The following is a 26507-nucleotide window of genomic DNA, read 5'->3' on the forward strand; positions in this document are numbered from 1 at the left end:
GTAGTCGGCACGTTTCGCGGATCTGCTTTACGGATTCCGGGGGAAATATTTCAACGGGAGTGATTCCATTTCAGCGACTCGCAGCCGGATGTTTTCGATTCCGCGACCCGGGTGAAGGTGAGCCAACGGGTGATCGCGGTTACGAATATATTATTAATTTTTTCATGTTATTATAGTAAGTCAAGGTGTCGATTTTAAGAGAATCGACGCGAGACCTGGAAGCACGTATGGTAGGTACGTGGGGGGCTCTTTTCCCTTCGTCACCGAATAAATTTATCGGCGAAACCGAGAGTATAAGAGAGAAAGGAGGCAGGTCGTAAGAAACAGCCCCGAAGCGGGAGGGCAGGCGAGACCAGACGAGTTTTTCGCGCGTTCCTGCAAGAACGGACCCGGTTCTTTCTTCGTGGGAAGAAAGCAGGCTTCTGGAAGCGACAGGGGAGGAAAGTCGCCAAAGGACCTTTGACGGGATATCACGGTCGTCGACTAACTGATTGAATGCGTTTTCGAAATTCTCGTTTCAGACTCGGAACGTGTTTCTTCATGACAATTCTGTATAGATTATATTTATTCATAATTCTATGATATTCGGACGCTTTGAACGAGTTTGACGTTGAAAACTCGTTTCATTAGAGTGAGAACGATCTTATCTGGTGCATTACTGACAAAACCTGTTAACACTTCGAGTACCGGGTTAACATTCTATTCCCGATAAACGATGTACTATATTTTATATTCAAAGAGGTGTTAGAATTCGTGTCGATTTTCTCCTCGTCATTGGCGCGGATAAATGTGGACCGGACTCGATCCATCCCGATATCCTTTTCCAGCGACGCTGGACCGACCCAGTGGTCGTGCACGGTAGTCGATCGCTCGAGAGAGCCAGTTCGAACCGTGTCTCTTGTATATTTCATGAACGTCGAGTTTCCATCCTCGTCGGTGCACCGCCAGTACAGAAGGTCCGTGCACGTTGCTGACGTGGATACCGAGCCACGCACGATTCCATCGGCCAACCATTTTATTATACGCGACATTCGTGTCTGTGGAAAATTGCTATTTTTTTTTATCCAGCCACCCGGGCGATAAGGATGATTACGAAATAAAGTTTCCATTTAAATACACCCTTGATTTTCCACAATTCCATGAAAAGAGACTTTAAAGGGGATAGGTCAGGTGATATCGTCTCTTCTTCTTTCTTCTTCTTGCCCTCGTTTCGCCGAGGCGAAGTTTCTTGGCTTCGAACTCGAAGCGACTTCAATTCAATTCGAACTTTCGAACACAAAGGGTTTTATTCTTCTTTTTTTTTTTTTTTTTCTTTTGCAGTCGACGATACGATCTAATATTCCTCCCTCCTCTCTGGATATCGTTCTCCTACTTTGTAGACTTGTTTACTTGTCACCTCTCCGTTGGAGCGCGTCGCGTTTCGACCCACACGCGATCCACGCTTCAAGGTTCCACTCGCGGATCGCTTGGCAGACGACACGAACGCGCTCGCGCAGATGCAAGCCCCTTTCCCTCTACCTCCTCCTCTCTCTTTAACCTCCTCTCGTTCACTCTTTCGTGCGCCTCGATTGCACACTGCACCATTGCACCGCGGGGCCAATGCCCTCGCCGGTTGGTATCGTCGACTCCGCTCGCTAGCCTCGCTGGCTCTCGGCGACAGCTCGAGCCGTGTACAGTCGAAAAGCGTGTGCAGGCTGCTCGGTCGCGCGCTTTTTTACCAGTCTCTCCCTACTTTCCGCGGTTTATCGCGTGCACGAGGCCGCGCATGCAGCTCTCGCTCCCCTTTCGTCGCCCAGCACCGAGAATTCAACGCGAAAGGAGGACGGGTCACCGTGTCGCGAGCTGATTTTTCCAGCATGCACTTTTGTCGATCGGGGAAAACCGGCTCGAAGCTTTCGATTCTCTTAACCGATTCCGGTTTCGAATTCAGTCGAACCGAGGAACAGATGATCTTTCGACGAACGAGACGATTGCGAGTATCGTCTCTCCGGGTCATTCGATGCGCAGACGTTGATATTCCAAAATTTCGCGGACAGTTCGCGAAGGGGTTAATTAATTTCTATTTCGCGACTATCTCGAGCGAGAGATGCTGGTTTCCTCTTGTGTCGGTCGGTCGCGCTATCGGGCTTCCACAAATAACGCGGCAGCAGAAATAAACGCGTATCGGCTCTGTTATGTATTAGCGTCCGTGTATATGCGACTATCGTGCATCTGCTATCCGCTTTCTCCGTCTCTTTTGCCGACCGAGAGAGAAGCAAGCTCGTAGGAGGGCAACGTCAATGGAGATCGCTGTTTCGAACCGGGTCTTACACGGAACCTTTTATCGCTCGGTGTCCGTGGCTCGGGGTGAAAGAAACTACTGTGAGGGCGTGTGACATCAATGGACGCGTTCCCTGGCATCGAGCTTTATCGCCGATAGAAACGTCGATCATCGGCTCTTTCGATTTTCTTTGTCTTCCTTTCAGACCCGCTCGATGCTTTCATAGCTTTCCTGATATTTCTAGTGAAAAGATACTACAGTCTCTATTTAAATTACCAATTTTTCTTCAATCGTACCGATCGAAACGCCTCCTCACTCGAGATATCCCGTGAATCGCGTTACTCGTTAAAGGAGATCGGCGAACGCCGTCACGGTGCGTATGCATTTCCTCGCGACCCAGTTGCATACCGAATGCAACGACCGTGGGCTGCGCGTGGCTACCCACGGTATACCCTGTCGTCGATTCAAGCTTTCTCCGCTTCGAAAACCCGCTTACTCCTCTCGCCTTATCCCGCGGCTTCACGGAGGTCATCCTCAAAAATCGCTGCGTTTCGATAACGGAAGCGATTGTTTAACGGTGCTCGGGGCGTATCTGAAATCGCGCGACACTTCTCGTTTTTCCGTTCGAAGACGACCGGTTTTCTAAGTCGATGGTCCACGGTAAAAAGTCTCCGGTGTATCGATGCCAGTTCGATGTATCCTGCTCTCGATGAGAAGTTCGCGTGACGTTGATACTAGGAGAAGGTTTTTCTCTCTGTCGAAAGTTGGCCTGGGTAAAAACGATTCAGCGTTTTTTCCTTGATCTACTTTGAGAGAAACTGACCGTTCTATTGGTAGAGAAGAAAATTCCAGTAAAATTGAGGAAAAAGTCATCGTATTTCGTCTGAAGATCGATGGGCTTTTTCTTGAATATCAACAAAGTTCCTTTCGTAGTAGAATATTAATCGTTCCTGAACGATTCGTGGATATAGCCATATTTTAATGAAACAAGTCTTCTTTATGGGTGCGCACGAAGAATTTTGCGAGCGATTGTATTTTTCGTATAAATTTTCGTCAAAGGACACTCGAATACGCAGCATCGCTTTGTAATGGAACGCTTCTTCCCCTCGACGTCGAAATCTTTGGACGAATGGAGGAGGGTGAGGGATCGAAATTCGTTTTCGAGTGGCGTACGCGAGCGAATATAAAATATTCGCGGGGCATCGAAGGAGGCAGCCAAGGGTCTCTTTTAATTACGCGGTTGGGGCAGCGCGAGGAGAGAAAGCGAAGGGCTGGTTCGCCGGAGGCTGTCAGTGGGGAAGGAGAAAGAAAGAAAGAAAGAAAAAGCACAGGATCATAAAGCATTCGCGCAATAAAGCTGCCTGCAACAACGGGCAGGCTACATATTTTAAGAAATTAATTTGTCGAAGGACAAATTGCCTCGTTCCTCCTCGCGATACACGAGAAGGAACCGAGGGGGTGGGAACGAAAGGGAAAGTTTAACCTTGCCACTCGATCTTTCTTTCCTTTTTCTTTCTCTCCTCTTCAAGCTTCTGAAAGGGTAGAAATCTCGCGAGTCTTTACCAGGGTGGTAGGAGGGCAGCATCGCGGAAACTCCGTTTCGGCTAATTTACGCGCTCATAAATCTCGCGGCGCCTGGTCGCGTTGTTGCGTTGCAACTCCTCAGCCCCCGGGAAAATAATAACGAAGCGCGATTTGTAAAAAGAGTTGATCGATGGCGGAGGGACAAAGTTTGTCGAAGGGGTGAGAATAGTCTTTAAAGTCGCGTCGTTCTATCTTGAAATATTTTCCATCCCCTCCACGAGAATCTTCTAAAGCTCTTTTATGAAACGCCCTGTATAATTTCCTCCCACGCGTCGTTTCGGTGAAGCGAAATAAAACTCGCTGCTTTCCCGTCGCGTCTGTGAGTCGTCGAAAGAAACGAAGGAACGCTTTATTTATGCCTTTCTGCGTTTATGGATACGGAAGACTGGGGTAGAGTTCGTTTTTGCCCTCTGCTCGTCGCGCGTCTCCTTTTTCTTACTCTCCCCCGTCAGGAATTCGAAATCGAGGGTGCCGCGTTTTCTCTCGGCGATGTCTAATCGGCGGCTACTCTGCTCGCTTCGTTGCCTTCCTTCAGGACTCACGGATCCGTGGATACGCGTTCCTGGAATATCGTCTTCACGGAGGACGTTCTCGTGGAAACGTCTGATAAAAGTAGCGAGACGTTGCTTCTCCCTGTTTGTCCAAGTATGACAGACACTTCCTCCGGGATTCCGTTTCGTTGCCTTCGACAGGCACGCACCATCGAACCAACATTTTCTGCAACGTCAGAGTACCAAGTACATATTCGCCTCTTAACGATGATTGAAGTGCCAACATCGCATGTAGAGTATCTCCTGCTAACGATGTCTGTAAATAGCTTCTCCTTTTCTTCCTTCCAGTTTGTCCTTCGATTCAAGTTTCAACCCTTTCACTGACCGAGTCGTTTCAATGCAAAACGCGAGCAATGACATTCTTTGACAAACAAAGTGCCTAGTGATTTTAATCGATGATCTAATACTGATATTTTACGATAAATTAGCAATTAGATTTCCAATTCAATGTTAGCCTGTTCTTAAGGAGTGTCCCTAGAGTATATCTCTTAACTTATGATTACTAAAATTAATTTCGAAAGGAAATTGTTCGTTTTGAATTTCCATAAAGATAACTCTCATTAGCAGGACAGATAAAAGAGGCTCGTGACGAGTATGATCTCTGTCGAGTGTGCGTAACGCAGGCTGTTTCGTAGCCGGCGGCTTATGTGGCACAAGGATGCAGCTCGTCTGGGTCATTACTGTATCACGCTTGTTCGGCCGTGATCTCTCTCGGACGCTTGTGTTCGATCGCTGTTTGGCCGGGCCTGCATAGCCGCGCGCGATGCATGGTAATCGTGACAGTCGAATGGCAGACACACAGGGGGTGTGCAATTTGCGAAAGTACCAGCTATCGAGGCTCGAAATCGAGATTTATGCAACACGCGATTACGCGTCACCTTCGCTTTTAATACCAGCATACGAATTGTGACGCTGATTGTAAAATAAATCATTTTTCTTACCGTCGTTTCGAAGACGGCGCGACGGTATTACTCCTTTCGCTAGAAATCACAGAAGATCCCCCGAAGATTATTCACCCTCTCGATCAGAATCTATAAAGCTCACCCCTCATTTCCAGCATCGTTTCGCGGCAATGTCAGAAGTCATCCCCTTCTTCCTTTCCTTCGTACCATAAAAACATTACCATTCACCTTCCTGACGCGTCTTTGCGGGAAGACGACGCGAAGGAGGAGCGACGTCGAGACGCTTCGAGGGCGTACGCTCGAGCGGGTCTCGATAGTTGACGTCTCGCGATAACGGGCCTGAAAGTCGCGAGTACTCGCGCGACGGGACTGGCTCGGGATGCTCGCTGGTGCACAATGGGTTTCATTGTGCCGGCGAGACGAGGCAAGACAGCTCGTGTGATAGCTTCGAAGGCGTAACACGCTTCGCTGGAAGCACAGCACGAGCGTGCGAGAAGTTGAAACGAATCGACGCGGAGCACGCTTTTGTCTGTCGCCTGACGTGTTCCCTTTCTAACTTTTTAGTAATTTCATGTTTTACGCTTAACGACTTATTTCCAAGAACGAGTAGACGAACTTTTATCTATAAAAGATCCTTAACGCGAATCGATGTTCTCTCCCTCGGTGCTGGCTTATTTTTGCCCGATTCGCGGAAACTGAAATCCAAACGTAAAGTACGCTTCACGTCAATTTTTTTCGTAACGCGTCGCGAAGAAAACAGATTACCTGTGGGCGATATTGATCTCGTTACACGATCGTCGGTTTTTATTTCAGTTACAGCTTTTTGCGCGTTCGTCATTTAATTGGAATCGACGCGATCATTATCACAGAGGCTCGTTAAGAATTGTTTTTATTTTTCTTTTTTACAACATTCCTGGGCCCAGCGGTATTAATTATTCCATTAATTCGCAAATAAAACTAAATAGTCTGAATTGAAATGGAAAAGGAAGACTTCTTTCCTCGAATCGTTACCGTTTCCGCGAATAATTGCAAGGATGCAGAAGACTTGTCTAGACGAGGGGCATTAACGAGGCAGTTGCAGAAAAGAAAAGTCCCCGAACGTTAACGCGGGAAAAAGGCGAAGGAGGAAAGGAGAGAAAGAGGTTCGGCAGACTTTGCCCGCCGTTCGTGTTCCCTCCGTTGGAGGCGCGAGCAGACGAAACGAAGAGGAGCAATAAATCTTGCAATAATCGCGGTCGTTCCTCGTGTGTCCCTCGCTCTCTTCTCCTCTTCTCCTCCTCCGAACGTCCGCCAACTAGGCTGACTCTCTCGTTGCGGCAATGAACCGAGTCAACTGCTCGAACCACCCCCGCAATTGCGAGCGCGTTAATTCAGCAAGCCGCCTCGTTTCGCGGACGACCTCCGCGCGGAGAAAAAGAATATCGCTCGTTTCAGACGGTCGTGGAAGCTTATCACGATGAATTTGAAACAGTCTACAAAATTCTGCCAAATCTCAGCTTCGAAAATTTGAAAATCAGTTTCGAGACTGTACTGGAAGCCAGGAGAGACACGAAGGACGCTAAATTTAGACAGCAAGAGTATCGTCATCGGGATGGAAGAAGCTTCTCCAGTCTGACCGCGAACGCCCCTTCAAGAGAGAAGTTGCTGGGTATTCTTGACCCTGGCGCGCGTCTAACTTGACATCTTCAACTCGCTTCTGCTTCACCACAGAAGTTATAACGAAATACTCGTCGAAGCGATGCACAATGGTCTCGTTGAGCCCGTCGGAAGAAAAGGGCTCGAACTGCAACGCGGAGAATTCAATAAAGCGCGAAGCGCACCGCTGTCGATGCCACGCCGTCGCGTTTTAATTTATGCCCCGAAGTCGTCCATTCATCGAACGTAATTGCGAAGACCTCGGTCTCGAGGATGGAACGTCGCGCCGACTCGCGCGTGTTCGATAGGCGTACAATCGGCGACGGGCATTTGCACGCTCGCTCCTCGCGTGTTTGCACAGCTAGACCAACACGTTGCACGCCTTTGCGCGCTTGAATCACGGCCGGAGAAAGAGAGAAAATACACTCGAGTCTGTGTACCCGACGAGACGCGTGAAGTGCATATTCTGTCGTCCGGACTGTCCGCGACGTTTCTCCTCTCCACTCGAAGCGTCGATCGTTAACCACCGATTTCATCACTAATCGTCTGTTAATTGTTTCGCGCCTGGTATTGTGCGAAATAATTTAGATAATTTGTCGAAAAGACACCTCGTTGTAGAGAAGAAGTTCTCTGACGTGTTTCGAGTATTTTAATCCTTTAACCCAATAACACTTACCATTTTTCTTTTTATTTCATTTCTCAGTTAATTTCTTCATTTTTTCTTCTTTAATGTTTTATCACATCACTAGATGTGTAATTAGTAATATTCGTTGATAAATCTTATTTGATCATGATTAAGATATACATGAAACAAACTATGGATATCCGCGTCCATAGCAATCAAAGGGTTACCCAGCACAGGAAATAAATTTACAAGCGATTTTTTTTAATCCCCCAGCGTTACTTGCACGCAGCGTGAACATACGTACTTGTCGATAAGACATTAATTCTTAGCGAATACATTCCTCGAGTAATGCAACCACGATAAGGAAGCCTCTGGTGCGCGATGCAAGCGAGCCTGTTCTTCGTCGAAGCGTGGAATTTGACGCGTTGCAAGCCACAATTTCCGGCAATTAAAATTCCCGCCGGGATGCCTGGAATAATTAAATAAACGAGGAAATCCCGCTTTCCTTTTTTGGACGGGTGCATCGCGGCGGCGACGCGAGGGTTAGATCTGGCGAGGAAACGTTTCCAACCGCGGACGAGCCGAAGAACTAGCGGAATCACGCACACCCCCGTACAGAGATTGCGTTTAATTGCGAAATCCAATTTCTACAGCTTACCAGGCATTATCGCGAGACAGAGTTTCGAGCGTGAACGAAGAGGAACGGTTAATCTCGCGCGATCCGCAGCTAATTCCATTCGCAGCGGACAGTTGGATGCAGGCAACGTTTTTACCCGCCGAAAATTCCCGCATTTTCCATTCTGACATTGGTTATCGTTGCTTTATAATTTACTTTATCTAAGTTCAAGAATGAAAGAAAGAGAGTTGATGCGAGATGAAGAGAGAGGAGGAGCGAGCTAAAATCCCCCTCGTCGCCGCTTATTGCCTAGTGAATTTAGCATGGTGCCTTGGTAGCAGGCTATTTTTGTCCGCTTGGCACTTAGTCAGATCCGCTTCTCTCTCGTTCCCGATCTTTTCCTCGCACCTCCTTCCTTTTACCGGTCTCACTCCTCCGCTTCTTCTCTTTTGAGAGGCGAGAAAACGCTTGGATTCCGCTGGAAACCGGCGCCTTGATGTATTCGAGCGTACACGACGCGTGTGGTCCCCGCGATCTCGGAAAATGCGAATCTGTGAAAACCAGTCGAAATTTATGAATATTCAACAGGATTCTGGGACCTTGAACGCAACCTTGTCGAGGAGGATCCTCCTACGAACGCGACCAGGTCATTGTCGTTAATTTTACGAGCCAGTCAGTTGGGGAGCTTTATTGTCCCCCTTATCGTACGATTGACGAGACGACAAAATGTTTATTGTTCGACCGTTTCGCAAGTGTCGGAGGGTTATCGCGTCGAGTGTCAAAACAGAGAGTTGGATCGGTTGAAAAACCTCGTTTCCCATCGTTATCTTCGACGCGGTAACACTTGCTCCTTTTCATCGCGAAGCTTTTCCAAAGCCGGGAAATATCTTGCTCGAGTTTTTCAACTCGCGATTGGTCCTAGATAAAGGGGAGTGAAAATTTCGTTCACGAGGCAACCTCATCCAGGATTAACGAGCATCAACGCGACCCGATTCTTCCTTTTTTCTTCGGGATAAGTCGATCCACCACTTTTATCCTCCTTTTCCCCGGTGTCTTCATCTTTGGGGGGATTCGTCAGACCTCTGGCTGGCTCTCTGGAAGCCAAGAACCCGCCGAAAAACGCGACGTTTGCCCATTTTCCCTCTAATTTCTGACAAATCGGACGCTCTTCCCCCAGGTCTCTCCTGTGACTTTCAAGGTCCCTGGGATTTAGCGGCATCATCCGTCCAATTAACGTGGCCAGAACCCGCGCCACGGTTTTCCACCCACTCGAATACAAGGGTAATTCAATCCAGAGGACCCGGTGGCTGGACTCGCCGAATCCTCGACCCTCTTTTCTTCCATTTTCACCGGCTTTGCTCGGCTAATCGCGATCCCCCCGATCTCACCCTGGACTTTTGCTCTAGGTTGGTCAGTGAGACTGGATATATCCCCCAAACAGACGAATTTCGCGTTTCTATTTTGGATTTCTCTTTGCCGGAGGAAATCGTGCGCTACGAGGTTTCTGCCTTCGGGTTACACTCGGGTAAAATATCAAAGGGTGCTGAAATAGCCCTCCAGAAATACAGGTATTAGAATGCGCGCTATGCAGGAGAACTGAATCTACTTTCCAGTTACCGATTCCCAGAGGGATTCCCTTTGATCGGTTACACCGGTGCAACTCAAAGTGCAATTCAGAAACGGGATAGCTTGAAATAAATCAAACCTCCCCGTGAACGAAGGGAAATCGAAAATTAATACCGTACCACGGTGATGGGTTTGATAAAAATCGAGGGTTTGTCGTCTCCCACGTGTGATACCTTTCGATAAAGGTTAATAACTTGGCGAGGGTGGAGAAAAAGAGAATCGATACGTTCGCGTATAAATATTTCGCGAGAAAGAGCCGCAAGACAAATACGAGAATAGAATGGCGGATGATACCGAGTCGGTTCCCTGGCGGCTTAGCAGACTTAATTAACAATCGCCATTTTTTACGCGTCTGGATCCTCTTTTACCACCTTCCTCATCCCCCTTTCCGTCATTCGTTTCGTGTTTTCGCATACGCTCGATGGCCAGACCGCAGACACACTCTCTCTTTTCACCCCTTTATTCCTTTTCTCTTGGTTTCGCGACGCGGTCTCTACCGGTGGATGGATTTTATCGGGGTAATAAAACGACGACGACGAATACGCGACATTTCAACGCGTTGGACTTTTCTCATCTCCGCGTCCTTGCGTTTTTTTTCCCGTTCCTCGTCTTGCGATTTACATATTTATCCTCTCGCGACACTGGCTGCTGAGATTCGGCTCGTGTATTATAAATTTTGTTTATTTATTAAATTATGTAAAATGGAAATTACTGAAGCGTTTCACCGCGAGTAAAAATGTAACACGGAGTTGCAGAGAGTTTCTGCAAGGGTGCGTTTATTTTAATGTTTCAAGTGGATCTCGTTAGGACGATCGAACATCAAAGAGAGAAGGGTGATTCTCGACGCGAGTGGAAGGCCCTTCGAGAGAGGACCGCTTTAATTAAGGCACCGACCGAGAGCTTTACAGAAAGCAACGGCACACCGTTTACGAACACTTTTTTCTACCTACTTTTCTCTCTTTTATCTCGCGAGCAGAGCTTTTCGAGCCCTTCGCAAGCGTCAGAACGTCAAAGTTTCTGGTAAGGAATGAAAGTAAACAGTGAACGTAGCAGCAACGGGTTCAGAAACGTAGAATCGCGACCGGACGAGTGTTTCCTGTCGGATTTCACGGCGAAACGTGTTCGCTTGTACGGTGGAACCGCAAGCAAACACGAGAGTGACGACGGAACAGTGTGCGGTTTCGAGTGCGGCCACCGTGACGCCGAAAACGCATTGCATTTCGCGAAGTTCCCTTTTCCTTTCTATCAACGGCACACGGAGGGTACGGGCTTTCTTGCGACCGAACAAAGGCGCCCTCGACTTAATACCGAAGACGAATGTGTCGGCCAGTGAACGCGGATGCGTTTGTTTCCGACTCCTTGCGTTTCGTTCTCCTTGCTTTTTGTTTGGTCAGCCGGCTTATGAATTCTTACCGAGTGGCACTCGTGAGAGAGAAATATAAATGAAAAACTGTTGGTCCAACAAACGGTGTCACTCGCTTTACTATTTCACGTTTCAGTAAACCGCATGGTTCGATCGTCGACGACAGATCGAGCGGTCGTTCCGCGAACGCGTTATCGTCTCGCGTGTCAGAAGCGGAAGTTTCGCGAGACGTTTCGTATCGGTGGACGAGGAGAACGCGTTACAATAAGCGACGACGGGACGTCGAGTCTGGAGATACTGTCAGGGTACCCGGCCGAGTCGTCGGCGACGAGCGGTGTGTAACGGCGCCGTGCCGCTCCTCGTTCTTCCGATTCGACGCGGTTTCGCTCTTTGTTACGTCTCTGCCGGGCGGAATTGTTACCACGCTGGGGACGACCCATTCCGTCGCCAGGAAATTGAATATCAGCCGGCGACAGCTTTGTTTCGATAAAAATGTAACGAGACGTCGACGCTGTCGGCCCTGCGACGGATAAACGCGTCAATCTTCTTTGTCTCTCTCTCTCTGCCGGTTCGCCCCGTGTCTCTTTCGAACCTGTCCGCTATTTCCGGACACGTTCGATTTTCGGTATTTAACGTCGATGAGAATCGAATTGTTTCCACTATTCCGTAAAGCAATATTCAAAATCGTCTTTTTCAAAAATTATGTCATTTCATCTTCTTTATTGTCACCCACGAGTTTAACCCTTTGACTGCTGAGTAATCTGAGCTTAAACGTTCTATGATTAAGAAATAAAAATAAAGTCAATAACACTTACCATTTTTTAAAATTTTATTTCATTCTTTTCTCATTGTTTTATCACATTATAATTTGATAATATATGGTTAAGATGTACATGAAAGAAACTGCACCGACAGCTTTCACCTGATGCACATTCGCACCCATAGCAGTCAAAGGGTTAAAGACACACTTTGAGCTATATTTTCATTTCATGGGAACAATAGACACGTTTCTGTCTGGTCGAGGGTGAAAAGTGAAAAAAGCAACTAACAGAATAATTCAGAGAAAAATGAAGCAAGGTTGAAGCTATCGTACTGTCTCCACCCACAGTCAGGTCCTCTCTTTTTCTCACCGTTTCCTGCTGTGTCGGTGTTCCGGACTCGCGCACGCATCATTGTGCGTTGCATTAATGGCTCGGAACAGATCATTGTGCATTATACGTGACATTGTGTTCTCGTTAACAATAGCGGGGTGTGGCGTTGTATGCACGCGCAGCCACGATGCGACGCGGCTGCTGCGTCTCGATTTGGCTGGCAATTTTTGTCCAAGTTCAGGCAGACGCGTCTGTCTGACCACCTTTCTCCTACCACTGCACGCCACACTTTGAATTTAACAACGCGACCGCGTTGCGGTCAGCAATTTCCTGCTCAACCCTCTCTGTGCAACCAGCTGTTAACGAACCTTTAACGCATCGAGTTTGCTACACTACTTTACTCTGCTTATTATTAATATTAATCTTGGATTAATTGAATTACAATTTGTTTTTAGCGAAACGCGCGGAGTAGCAGTTTGGTTAGTCGGTGTTTATTGCGAATGGAAGGGTTTAAACGTTTCGCAATCTTTATTGGCTCGCGAAGCTTTCCCTAAGCCGTCTTCCGTTCGTTTCCCTTTAAGCTGCGATTTTATATCCGCCACGGCGCTTTTAATTTTCCCGTAAATCTCCATTGGCCGTAAGCCAGTTCGCAGGCTTCTCTTTTATTTCCTCGCCGCTGAAAACTTCTTCCCCGAGCCTGGCTGCATCCGTTCGAACCTTTTCTTCTTCCCCTTCGATATTTTATAATTCGAGATGGCGGGTCCGTTTTCTTGGCGGTAAAATTTCAAATGCAAATGGAAGGCTCGTTTAATAAGGAATGTACCACCTTCTTCGCCGACATCCCGCCAATTAATTTCATTACCCCTAAACTAGGCTCACTGTTTCACCCTTTTACTTAGTCGTCCGCGGGGGAGGATGGGGTTGGAATCGGGCGGAGGGAAAGCAAATACGGTTGCTTCGGATTCGCTGGCGAAACGCAGACAAGTCAATTTCGCGAGTTTCTCGACCCTTGCTCTCGACGCTAACAGAGAAAGCGCCTCCCCCGAAATGGATTTTCATATTCGTCGTTGACGGCCTCCGGGCCTCGGAGCCGATCTAGTAATTACTCTAACGTAAACGACGCGTGTATCCTCCGGTGGAGCAAGAAATTCCTTCGAAAACCTTTGTTGTAATTCGAAAGATCTTGGAGGCTTAACGGAAACGCGAGAGGGAAGAAGCTGCTCTGCTTCCATTAATTTCCTGAATATTTGATAGCGGAGAGAAACGGATAACGAGCAACGGAGGAAACTTTTTCCATGCATCGACGAAGATCCACCATCGTACACGTACGAGGAGCTCCGTAATTGCCGAGTCGTCGAGTAGTCATCGAATTTTCGGTTTCTCGAAAAGAGAGAAACCTCGCGAGTTCAAGACGCAGCCATCCTCCTTTCCCTTTTAACGAACAAAGTTTCGACGGTTGCGAAGCGCTATTCATACCTCGTGAATGGCCCTTCCAGTCGCGGCGACCACCCTTTCACCCTCCCCGTTAGCGAGGTTGGTTCGCATAAATTAAGCAAACTACGTGTTTAAATGCAAAGCGAGGCTCGCGAATAAAAAAGGAGGAGAAGGGGGTCGAGTGAAAGAAGCAGGGGGAGAAACAGTGCTCGTCCAGCGCTTCTGTTTGTTCTAAATATGCATGTCTCGCGGAGTCGCGCGAGGGTGAAAATCAGCCCCCGATCCTCGTGCAAAATTGAGTCACGTATTCGAGCAGCCAATTTCGGCTTGCTTGTGCAAAGCATCTCCTTCCTTCTCCGGAGAATCGATATCGTGCCACTTACCCCTGCTGCGATCAATCGTTAACCCTTCAACAATGGAGTCTGGATTAATCGAGAGCCAAACTTACGAAACATGTTAATTGTATAATTTTTAAACCAAAGAGTTTCATATATTGGAGGAATAATTTTTAACAGAAAATGAAAATAATATGAAACGAAATTAAATTATTAAAATTGTGGCTCTCTCCATGGTCCGCCATTCGAGGGTTTATCATTCTTTCTGAAAATCACTATTTGTTTGCTTAATATTTTCCTTTCTTTTCTTCGCGAATATTACAGAAAAACATATTTTCCCCTTCCGTTAGAAAATTTCCTCCGGTTATTGATATTTCTCGCGTTGTCTACGATCATCCAACCCCTATTCTCGTCCCGAGGGAGAAAATCTGTCTGGAATCGGGTCTGGAAGCGACTACGTTTATAAACTATTCCCGATCGAAGGAAAGCATCGAACCGTCGTCAGAATCATCCTTCACCGGTCGGACCCTCGTTCCCCGGGATCTTGGTCGAATATCCGCGGTTGTACCTTACCATGGTGGTGGTCGGAGGGGGTGTACAAGCCGACCTGTCGTCCCGGCATTTCAGGAAATTTCCTCGGGAAGAAACTCTCTTACGTTTCTGCCGACCGCCCACGACATTTCAGAAGGAAGAAGGTAAACCGCGGCTCGAGGGTTTATACCCCGGGACCCTGGATGTTGTTCGCCTCGTGTATAAGGGGTTGGAGAAGCTCTCGGGGGGTTGAAGTCGGGCCCAAGGCGGTTTCGCATTGTCTCAGCCGGGTTTTACGAGGTGACGGAAACTGACGGGAGGTCGAGAGACGCGAAGGGAAACGGGGATAAGAGAAGGATAGGTAGATTCTGGGAGAAAGTAACAGGGTGCAGGAGGTAAGGGGCGCGAGACGGGGGTGAAGGGCTGTCGTTTGCCGGGGAGAAGGAAGTTTACACCTACCTGCTAATTTTATGAGGTTAGTTAACTCCTATAAGAAGCTTACCGGTACAGGGCTGCTACTTGGTAATTTCATAATTTAAACGAGTTGCCTGCCGTTGTTTCGCTACAGACTTAAGTAAAGCTTTTTCTTCGTGTTTGTGGCAAACCCTTCGAACACGCAGCAGTTTTCCCGTCTACGCCAGAGTCATATGGTAATACGAAGGCAACTCGTTCTGAAACATTTTTCTTCGTTCGATGAGATGACGTGACACGCCCATCGTTCGGTATATAAACTGCTCGTTTCTCTTTTTCGGTAGTTAAATTTCTGGCAATAAACGGTCAGGTCGTCTGTAAAAATTGCAGTTAACGGAGCTGGTTAATATTCAGCCTCGAAAGTGTGACATTTATATCCCGTATAGAAACTGAACTTTTTATCGTTAATTAGAATTGAATTTTCTTAATTTTTTATTTTAAATTGAACGTTCTTGGTGGAGGATAATTTGGATACTTTCAAATCGCAAAGGTTACATCGTCTTCTCTCGAAGATGCGTTTCCTGAAGTTTCTTCGTTCAGTCCTACTCAGTCATTAGAAGTAACCGAGTTAATTCTCGGAACGTGTACGTCTCTCGACTGCGAATTTCCATGCAAATTCAAGAGGGCGGCCGTTTGCTAGTAAAATTTTAGCGGTCTCGCAGCCCACTTCCTTCTCTTCTCGAGGAAACTTCACAGACTTACAGGTTCCTTCGACTTACCTCTTCTCTTTTGCTACAAGTTAACCAAGTAACATCTTGGGACGATCAAACATCTTGTTTCCTTTTGAAAATTTATACTGTCTGGTAATGAGATTGGGATAGGTGAAGAGGACACATCTAGCACAGAGAATATTTGATTCGTCGATATATTTCAGTCTTATTCAAATTTATTTGATTTCGAAATGAAATTTCGTAAGGAAATTGTATCGTTTAAAGTTGTCGCGTAGGATAACGTTTTCCTGTCGGATGAGACGGTATTACGGTCATTCGATTCAGAGACGAGACGGTAGCCAAGGGAAGCGGGTAATTTGCAAGGTGGTTTACAACTCTTAATCCTAGTTCTTTCACGGGGCCATTAGCGACTAACGAGGCATTGTCGACGCCCTTCCTCAGAAACTTTCCAAGGCATTAGGGATACGAAAGAACGATAAACCCTGCGAATTATGCCGCGATTATGTAAAACGGGAACGAAACGTTTATCGTTGAAACTTTTCTCCGATCGTTTCGAATTTATCTGAAAGTTCAAAAAATGCTAAACACCACGATCGAACGCCCTCCTCGAGTCTTTAACACATCAAAGAAGTCTGCAAGTTGCTTTAGAAAACAATTTTATTTTATTTTACATACAATTTCAAGATTCCTGTTAATATTCAAACGTCATCAAAAATTTCAAGCGTTACATCGTTCAACCGGCTGTTCCTGTTTCGTAAATGACTGACAAATTCGTCTTAGTCGCTCGTCGAGAATATCTGGCGTCCATAAACGCTTCTTATTTATGATAACGTCAATTTCACGGGAGGCAGAGTAGAGCCATTCGCACGTAAATCGCTTCTTCCGTCGTTTCCCGTGGCTCGGGACACTCTCGCCGACGTAGATATGCAAATATCGCTAATTACTGGTAGCGGCAGGATTACACGGTTCCTCGTTGCCCCCTCTAATTTCTCCCTCGATAATTTCCTCCTTCCTCGTGGTTCCTTGCGCCAGCACCACCCTCGCTCCCTGACTCCCTTTGCTATGTAGAAGCACCGCTTTTGGCTTCGTTGGCACCTCTTTCAGTCGTTCGTCTGAGTACCTCCGTTTAAGAGTGAATACTTGTAAGAGGAGCAAATCTGTTCCAAAATTGAACATCAGAAATATTAATTTCTTAATTGAAATTTGAAACGATTCTATCCTTCTGTGCTTTCTAAATTACGCGAATGAAATCTCTTCGAGTTCTTTAATCCCAGGCTAAAAATTACTAACGAAGTGTTAATACCCGTTCCGTGACTCTAATACCGAGCGCAAAGATAACGGGGCGCGTCTTGAAGGATAGAGAAGAAGTGGCTTGTGCCTTGTCGAGGTCGAAGGTGGCAGCTGATAAGAGGCTGGAATTAAGCTCCGTCTTTAACTAGGAGGCGAGAAGAGCGACACGATCCGACTTCCGACGCTTTCGACCTTCTTCTTCCTGCTACTCTCCGTTTCGTGATTCACAGAACGGGACGGGACGAGACGAGACGAGGTGGTTAACGGTCGTAAAGGAAAATTAGGGAGACCGGGTAGGATTAGCGATACGAGACAAAGGTTCGTTCGGGCGGGAACACTCGGGGAAAATGGAGTCTATTCATTCCGGAGGCAATGAATCGGACGCGTACGGTGTTGTGCGGTGGTCCGCGCGTGGATCACTCGCTCCGGTGATAAAGGACGAAGGATTTGCTGGGATTGCGATGTTCCTGGGGCTTTATGGACTTGCCCGCGCGTATCCCGGCTACGCAGACGGCTTTCTCAAACTATTTTCCCTCTGTGCCCTGCGATTCGAAGGGGACCCGAACACAGACTCGCTTCGTGCAAGTTGAAATTGATCGGAAAGCGGGTTAACGAGTTGATTGTCGGCTGGATTTCCTCGACGATCCCACACGTTTAACACTTAATACTAAAATCTACGTTTGAATTTTTCCTAAAAATATATCTCTTTCGACGATTCATCGAGGAGAGTGACTCTTCGAGTCTTCTCAGTCCTTCGGCGAGATTCGCAGATATTCCGCACTCGCGCGTGGACTCTTAATTCCTGGACGATGGTATCGGTGGCGGTACTGAAGGGGTAGGGAAGGCGTGTGTATCCTGGCCCATTGTTTCACTGGTCCTGGCCATGGGACACGAGATTCGTGATAAACGACAGCAGAAACGACGGACGTATGCCGCTGCCGTTGCCGTGTTCCCTGCTTTCCGCCTTTCTTTTTCTCTTTCACCCTTCCTTTGCTTCGTTCCCTGCACGATCCACCGAGCGAACTCATCCTATCTGGCAACAGGATCTACCGGACACGTAGACGTACACAGTCGTGGCCGGTGGTGGTTGGAGGCTAGATGGTTGCGCGGTGGTTATTACCAGACCATAATGAAAGGTTCGTCCTGCCGGCGGGGATTATTCTTAGATACACTGTATCTTTCGCTACGTTACATTAGTAAGGCTTTTTCTTACCCTGGAACACATACAGTGTTGCAAACGAACCAGTTTACCATTTAATTATCATTTGTGCAGGGATCACCAAAGTGTTCGATATGACATTTTTGGGGGTCGATCCGGGATAATCTTGCTAAAAATCATGTGTTGTTGATAAACGATCATACTAATTTTTGCCCGTATATCAATAAGAGATTTCGAAGATTTTTAGGTGATCGATAATCAAACAATTTTGGCGACCCCTGCTATAGTCGAATAACCAGAAGCTTTATAATCGAATCTTTCATTATCATCTCGAAGATAAAGAATTTTCATCATCTCGCCACGCGAATCCCCAAAAATCTCCGGGAGATAACTGTCAGTAGCCCATTAGATCCTTGGAATTATTCTTGATATGGGCATCGAGAGACACGATCGTCGAGCAGGCAAGCTAATAATCCAACGTCGCGTAATAAGAGGACCGATTCCCGAGGACAGACAAAGGAATATCCATCTGATAAGACACACATGACAATTCCGCGGGATGTATCGGCCAGGGTGTACCAGGGGCACACGGGGTACCCCGGTTATTACTGGCTCGTAACGAGAGGGGTGGCTAAGGCATCAGGGCCATTTTTAGATAAGAAAGAGCTTGCGGTCAGGGGTTGCGTGGAATTGCGGGAGACAAAGAGGGAGGAGCCATTTTCATTACGCGCTTTAGGCCCCTCGGGAGGAGAACGGGCAAACAAGCGGGCCAGAAAGGAAAGGAGCCTCGGGTTCTGCCCACCGACAGAAACCTAAGAGATATTTCCTTTACGCTCGAGCGAGCAAATGTCTTAGCTTTTACCCCCCTTGCCATTTCGCTTCCAACCGAGCCGGGGACGGTCCAAAGGGCTCGAAAGGGGTGTTTTCACGGGGAACATAGCGATCGCTGTTTCGATCGTCCACCCTTAAAGCGGAAACGAGGGAAAGTTTAATAGGCGGTTTTTCGTTGTTGACATTTCACTTTCTTCGGCTCTGATCTTTTTTCTCTAACCTTCTCTTTTTCTGTTTCAGGTAAGCCTCCAACGAAGGTCTAATTAAGAGCGAACTGTTCTTACGAGGGAAAAAAGATCCACTGCGCGAGTGAACACATTGACGGTAGGAAAATTTTGAAAATTTTCAGTAGAAATTTTTCCCGCAACTTTTCGTCGCGTGACACTATGCTTTTAATTCTTCATTGACGGGTCGTGAAGGAATGTTTTTGTTCGATCTTTGGTTCGCTGCCTGTTTTCGATTCGAGCCACGAATCTCTCTCACGCGTACGAGTTACGAGATGCTGCGAATCACCGTCGGAGAGACCGGTTATTGGTTGTGCAATATGTGAGGCCGAAGACGAAAGAAGAGTTGGGAAAAAGGAACGAAGGAAAGAGGATGGAAAGGCTGGATGAACGATGGTCCGGTCGAGTCCCGAGGGGTGGTTGTCGTCCTTGTACCATATTACGACTCTGAATGTTCTTTGTGGGCTATGGACGTAATTCGCTCTTTCTCTTCGTCCGTTCTGCCATGTTCTTATCCTTAGGAACACACACGTCCGTGTCCTGTAAATCTTCGCGTTAGATTCGAACAGAATTTTTATTTTCTTCACGTAATCTATTACCGTCAACTTTTTTTGGGGGGGGAAAAAAATTTCTCCAGCAACCCTTCTACCTTCGTCACCCATTTAAAAAGGGGTAAGAAGCAGTTGCAATATTTTGTGCAGAGACAGCAAACTCAGAGCCGCGCCCCCGTGTGTCGTGTTGGAACCGTGGGTGTTACGGGACCGATCTCTTCTTCTTAATCGAGCAGTGATTTACGAGAGTCGTGTCGGGACCCGAGATACGATGATTACCCGACGATCGTGCGCAGCTGCGGTCCAACTTTGGCCTAGGTTTTATGCAATTATACTTACGTCATCGTCTCCAAAGCTGGCCTGCAGTTGCACGCACCTGTAATCAATCTTCAATTAAGGTACGAGACACGAGGGACCTTCGTACGTAACAAAAGATCGTGGTGTGTGAAATGTTGCACACACAACGATAGGAAAATTTACAATTCGAAAAGGCTACTTTGTTCTCTGGCAACTCTTCAACGCTCCGTCGCGTATCTCGTTTCTAGTCAACGTGGGCGCCGGCTACGTGACTAATCAGTCCACGACCCTCGTCAGTGGGTCGTTAACCTCTCCCTGAATATCGACTGCTATCCGTCTACACGTTTTTCCATTCTCTTTGCCAACCTAGTTTCAGCCTATTCCCTAAATCCCTCGTCGAGTTCTCATTCCGTCTCGCAGGATCACCGTAAAACCCCTTCGAAATCTTAAGAAATCTCGTCAACCGGTCGATGCTTTCTCCGAATTTCTTCTTGCGTACCGCGAACAAGTACATTCGCGACGCGAGGTTTTCGAGGGCCCCGATGTATCTTTGGAAAGGGGGACATCGCGTCGATGGCCTCCGAGGATCGGTAACAGTGTCTGTAATTCGAGATACAGCGATCCCCGTTCGAGAAGAAAGAGGAGGAGGCGATTTTCTCGGGACTCTCTGTCGAGGTCTCGCCCTCGTTTCGCTCGTACAGGAGGAACACGCCGAGTGTTCGAGGTCTGTGACCTTAAAAGTTACTTGGACGTGCAGTCGGAGGTGGAAACGGGGAGTGAAGGAGAAAAGAGAGAGACAGGTCGGTCAGGTGAGCGGGAGGGTGGCGATTGGAGAGAATGAGAGAGAGAACGTGAACGAGGCTCGTTTATTTCATCGTACGCGACTGGCAGACGCACACGAGCGAGCACCCGCGAGTACCGAGTAACCACACCTAGCCCGAGAGAGCCGCCTCGTATAGATACGAGCCCGATCTGTCAGGTAGTCCGTGATACATGGCCATGTGCACATAATAATATCGTGTGACAGGCCGCAAGATAGCTGGCGTGGGTCGACAGACAGGGAGTGCCACATCAAACCGCGTCCTCTTCTCTCTTCTCTTTCATTTCTTGCTTCTTGTTTCTTGCTGGTTCCCTTCTTGTTACTCGTTAATAACCGTTTACAGAACGATCGTGTAAGACACGGGATAGGAGAAATCGCTCGAAAGAATACGAATAGTCGTCGCCGAACAATACGTACAGGTTCGTACATTGCACCCGGCGTTGTTCCCATCGGCGTACCTTGTAATTGCTTGCTTAACTCCTCGGTTAATGACTAAAATCTTAATGGTTCTTGTATAATAGAGGTACACGGGTATTCGGTTTCGATATTAACCTTCGAAGCAACAAAATTATAACTTGGTTATTGCAAAAGTTGCCAGGTGTACAGCTAATAAACGTCAATCCGTTAATTCGCGAATTTAACGACCTTACTATCGTGTATAACAGAGTTGAAGTTTACTGTGGAAAGTAAGCAGGTACGGTGGATCGATTCATCGAGCGTCGTAAAAACGCGCCCATAAAGAATGCATTTCCTGTTGCATCGATCTCGATCTTCCTCGATTCTCGTTCATTTCCTTCCCGTACAAGTATCGCACCTATGGTATTTCTATTTTTATATCAACGCACCTGTACGATGACGAAAAAGACAATCGTAGGCGCCGTGGTTCGCGCTCGCATTTATTATCCCCCGGTGTGTCGAGTTCCTTCGTCACGCAATCGCGAGCCTCTGGTATCTAACTCCGTGGATGTACGATTAAGTCCGGGCATAACTTAGCAGCCAACACCAAGCCCTCGCCGGCACGCTTGTCAGATAGATAAATCTGCGTTCTTTCGCGAGTTCGATCCAGCAAAAAGAGACCGTAGATCGTCCGTGTAACCGGCAGCAAATTAGTCGATATTCTATTTGCCAGTAGTTATAGCCACTTGTTGGCCGGACCTGCCTCTGCAACCCTTAACGCGTTTATTTCTCGCAACGAACACGATCGTGCGCGCGGTTAGACAGGTTACAATAATAATTCCCACAAATTACCATCGTTACATTTTTCTCTCCGTCCAGACTTTCATTAATGAAGTTTGTTAACGATTTAATCTTCCCTGTCTTTCGTTTCTTTTATATCAACTAGTGGAACGCCCCGTGCTGTGCACGGGGAATTAATCAGTTAAAATTTGACTTATGGGCCTCCGCTCAACCTTCCCAATTATTTATTATTTTCTTGTCTTTAAGGGCCTCACGAGGCCGAACCCTTTATCACTGCATCCTTAACATCCCTGTATCCCTTATATCATAACATTCCCTATATTCCAGCTTCTCGTATATTCCGGCATTCCTTATACCTCGGAATCCCTTCGAACTCTGTACCCTTTATATCTCTGTATCCCTTACACTCCTGAATTCTCCCTGCATCTCTTGTATCCTTTCAACCCTTATAATAAATATATTATAACTATAATACTTACGGCCACTGGTTCGAGTAAAGGTAAGTAAAGGTAAGTAAAGGTAAGTAATGTCCTGTGAAAAATAATTTTAAATTTAAATTTTTGCAAAATGTAGTTCCTTTTTCTATCGCCAGAGGGCGCTGATTCGAGGTCGAGAATTTAGTTCACATTTTTGCCGCTAGAGGGCCAAAATTTGTGCGTGATTTAGTTCCTTTTTCTGCCACCAGAGGGCGCTGATTCGAGGTCGAAAATTTAGTTCACATTTTGGCCGCTAGAGGGCCAAAATTTTTGCAAAATGTAGTTCCTTTTTCTATCGCCAGAGGGCGCTGATTCGAGGTCGAGAATTTAGTTCACATTTTGGCCGCTAGAGGGCCAAAATTTTTGCAAAATTTAGTTCCTTTTTCTATCGCCAGAGGGCGCTGATTCGAGGTCGAGAATTTAGTTCACATTTTGGCCGCTAGAGGGCCAAAATTTGTGCGTGATTTAGTTCCTTTTTCTGCCACCAGAGGGCGCTGATTCGAGGTCGAAAATTTAGTTCACATTTTGGCCGCTAGAGGGCCAAAATTTTTGCAAAATTTAGTTCCTTTTTCTATCGCCAGAGGGCGCTGATTCGAGGTCGAGAATTTAGTTCACATTTTGGCCGCTAGAGGGCCAAAATTTTTGCAAAATTTAGTTCCTTTTTCTATCGCCAGAGGGCGCTGATTAGAGGTCGAGAATTTAGTTCATATTTTGGCCGCTAGAGGGTCAAAATTTTTGCGTGATTTAGTTCCTTTTTTTACCGCCAGGAGGCGCTATGATGGGATGCTTACAAAAGGGATGCAGGGTAGTAAGGAATGCAGGGATGTAAGGAATGCAAGGATATAAGGGATGCAGGGATGTAAGGAATGCAGGGTTGTAAGGAGTGCAGGGATGTAAGGAATGCAGGGATCTAAGGAATGCCGGGATGTAACGAATGCAGAGATGTAAAGATTGCGGGGTTGTAAGGAATGCGGGGATGTAAGGAATGCAGGGATATAAGGGATACAGAGATGTAAAAGATTTTTTTCTGTTTTTAAAATAATCTTTATTTCTTTGAATTTTTAACAAAAATTTGATGCTCGATCGATATTGTGGTACTATCATTGTAAGAGTACATACACATATAACATTTTTCTGCCTTGCTTTCGAGCATGCGTACAACGTCGCAGCGTCACTCACAGACATGTTTCCGCATTATTAAAAAGAAGGATACATTCAAGTTGAAAATGTCGGAGCAAGGCACGCTATACTGCAATTATTCAAGATACCACTCGTTTGGTTTTCAATTTATGTTTTCCACGCGCTATCACGCATAATTAATATCAACGCCGGTTGGAATTTAAGAAGTTACAGTAATCTAATCGAATTCTTTCAAGCATGAAACATGATCATGTATTAAAGCAACAAAGTGTAATATCTAATTCAGTAGCCGGAATTATATAAAACACGCAACGAACAAATTGTTTAACACGCGTATTACTTGACCATGAAATGTAAAACCGATGTCCCTCGCGTCACCGCAACTATGTATAAAGTTGTAACATAGTTGCCGAGCCTGTTTCCCGAGGTAGGCGTATATTTGTCGAAGAGAAAGCTCTTGGAAAGCATGAGAAATGATACTCGAAACTGGGTGCTCGTTTCCCTGTTGTGTACAGTTAGTCGATTCGATACGCGCAATTGTTATTTATGCCGATGTGTATCGAGCAGGAAATTGAGACTACAAAGTCGCGACTCGCCCACGCGGCTTGCCCGAAGGACCCACATTCCTCGTTGCGTTTTATTTGCGCGACCGATGCATCGAGTTCCTTTCGAGTGTTGCGTATACGCGAACGCGAGCAAAGATAAAACCGACCCACCGCTGGGAAAATTATTAACTGCTCGTGTTCGATAACGCTCGACGATACTAATTAACGAGGAAAAGGAATCCTCGTGGCCGGTGCGTTTTCCTCGCCTCGTTTCATCGCTGATCGACTGATTTTTCCCGATCTCGAACCGGGTAACGAGAGATCGACCGACAAACTGGATCGCGATCTGGTTTGTCGGTGGATCTTCCGAAGGAGACGCGCCGCGAAAAAAGGAGAAACGAGACCAGTCTGGCCAGCTGCTAGTCATGCACCTCTTTGCTTCTCCTCGCCTCTTCTATCTTCCTCGACACGATATCGCCAGGCGATATCGATTTCCGATGTCACCTTTCTGCCGGTTCTTCTGGTTTCTACTTGCTTCTCCTTCTTCCAGCCGGGAAAAACTCGATCCGCTGAGTTTCCTTTTACAATCGAATCGTCGAGCTCCGAACGCAACAAAGTCCGAGTCCTCGCTCTTCGAACTTTCATCAGAATTTACAAAATCGAACATTTTTCAAGCGATGTAAGACTGGAAATTTTGTTCGATTCCGAGAGAAATGTTAAGAATTTAGCTCCCGCATACGGGAACACCCGCGTCTGTGAAAATTGAATTTCAAATTGATTCGTAGCGAATTTCAATAGAGGCCCGTTTCGAAACTGTCTGCTTTAGTTTGTAGAATGCCTTCTCATCGTCGAAGAAAAGAGAACGTCTAGAGAAAGGAGATACCTCGTTGCACGTTTAACGTACGGACGATGCAATTAAAGAAATCTGAATGTTTCTACAACAAAATTTCTTGTTACCGTTCGGTACCGTTAAGGAACAGGAGATACAAGAAATTTCTCGCCGATTAGAACGCCGATTGGCATTGATTTCGAACTTGTTTGCTCGTTTAATTAAACCACCTACGAGAGACCAGGACTAGGCTCGCGATGAGTACCGGTTTTACAGCCACGTAGGCCCGTTTCAATTTATTATCCAGTCTCGATCTCGCGGCTAATGGAATGTCTTTCTGGCTCGCGGAAAACCATGTTGCGTTTCTGTCCACCTTCCATCGGCGACTGGTTTACGAGGCTCGCTCTACTTTGTGCTCCATCAGCTTTGTATCACTCCCGCTCCACTTTATCTAGCCTAGAATATTTTATAAAAAGTTAGATATATTTAAAAACTGCAGCACTGTCTGCGGAAGACTAGTTGTAGAGCGAAACTAATTTCTGTCGCGCGCTTCCGCGTGGAAACGACCGTCACCTTTTTCACGCTTGTCAGCCAGCGGTCGTTTTATCAGCCAGCTGCGTACAGGATTGCACCTCCACTTCCGCCCGCAGATACCGGTCGAGTAATCGCAAAGCGGATTACCAGCGTGCTTCTTCGTTTCGCACGCTAAGCTCAAGCCGATTTAAATAGGTTCAAAGTTACGCGAACGTCGAGTTCATTTTCGTCCGCTTGTTTCTTCGAACAACGCTGTTCGTTTCTCTTCGCCGAGAATAAAGGACGATTTTCAGCCGCTTGTACCGAGACACTTTGTCGCGCGGGTAGAGGATCGTAGAAGCATTGAAGAGAAGAGCAATAGCGACATTTCGAAGGGTGTAATACATAAAGGCGGACAATCGTTAAAGGCGCGCGGTCGGTCGTCGCAAAGTTTACGACGTTACCCGCGTCATAACTCACCTGGGGCCAATTATTGCGAGAACAATGGCTTTTTCTGTCGTTCGGCTATTGCGGGAGAACCGAGAGATATCGCGTCGTTCGTGGTTTTGTAAGCGTGTACCAACCCTCAGCTATGTCGTTCCGTGTTCCTTCTGTCTTCAGCTTTTCATCGAGCTGCAACGCGGATGCGCCTCCTCCCTGCTCGTTCGTTTGCATGGTAAATGCGAGTCGAAGGATAATTGACAACCGGTGGCTGTCGCGAATTTCCTTCGCGTTTAAAAAGGAAAAGTCCGGTGCGTGCCGAGACAGTCGCGCGAACAGTGACTCACGAACAGCGTCGCCTACGCGACTGATCGATACGCGATGCTGAAGAGCGCCGAGTGAAAAGTTTCCAGCTTTGCTATTCGAGAGGTTTTCGCTTTGAAAATTTTCTATTCCAAGAACGTTTCCGAACATGTACCATCGATTCCAATCGAACGTT

The 26507-nt window shown here is 46.9% G+C and overlaps 1 protein-coding gene across 1 annotated transcript in view; it reads left to right on the plus strand.

The window, feature by feature from the left end:
• Positions 1–26507, plus strand: part of LOC114878289 (headcase protein) — a 101697-nt gene that overhangs the window by 56757 nt on the left and 18433 nt on the right. The window lies entirely within an intron of this gene.

This window comes from Osmia bicornis, chromosome 9, assembly GCF_907164935.1.
Source record: "Osmia bicornis bicornis chromosome 9, iOsmBic2.1, whole genome shotgun sequence".
Classification (NCBI taxonomy): domain Eukaryota; kingdom Metazoa; phylum Arthropoda; class Insecta; order Hymenoptera; family Megachilidae; genus Osmia; species Osmia bicornis.